Genomic DNA, 519 nt, shown 5'->3' with positions numbered 1-519 from the left:
CCCTCTATCAGGTTTTTTTTTTTTTAAACAACTCAGGAACATAGGCATTTTCAGACTTCAAAGAAAAAGATACATAAATAAGCTTTGAGGTAGGTACCAACTGCCAATAACATTTTTAATAAAAAGAAAAACATTCCTGTCTAAATCTGTGACCTTTCCAGTTGTGGAAAGCCATTGTTTTTATGTATATTTCATAAATGTGATACCATCTATTATCAGGATTCCGACGGGGGGGGGGGGGGAGGAGTTAAATTGATCTTTTAAATGTAACACACGCAGCATTAAGAGAAATTCTTTGTTTAAACAGGGCTTTCTAAAAAAATTCCATTTCTTGTGTGACCACCATGTAGGAAACGTGAATACCAACTTCTTCCCTACTCTTTTTTGAGTTCATTTGGGGGATTGGAATTGTGTATTGACAATTTTATATCTCAGTTCTTGTAACAATATATTAATACAAATGCATAAAGAAACACATGAAAAAATGTTACTAAATATTTATATAATTTCCAAACTGAT

The sequence above is a fragment of the Tamandua tetradactyla genome, chromosome 9 (genome assembly GCF_023851605.1).
Source record: "Tamandua tetradactyla isolate mTamTet1 chromosome 9, mTamTet1.pri, whole genome shotgun sequence".
NCBI classification, from domain to species: Eukaryota; Metazoa; Chordata; class Mammalia; order Pilosa; family Myrmecophagidae; genus Tamandua; species Tamandua tetradactyla.
Note: the sequence above shows the minus strand (reverse complement) of the source record.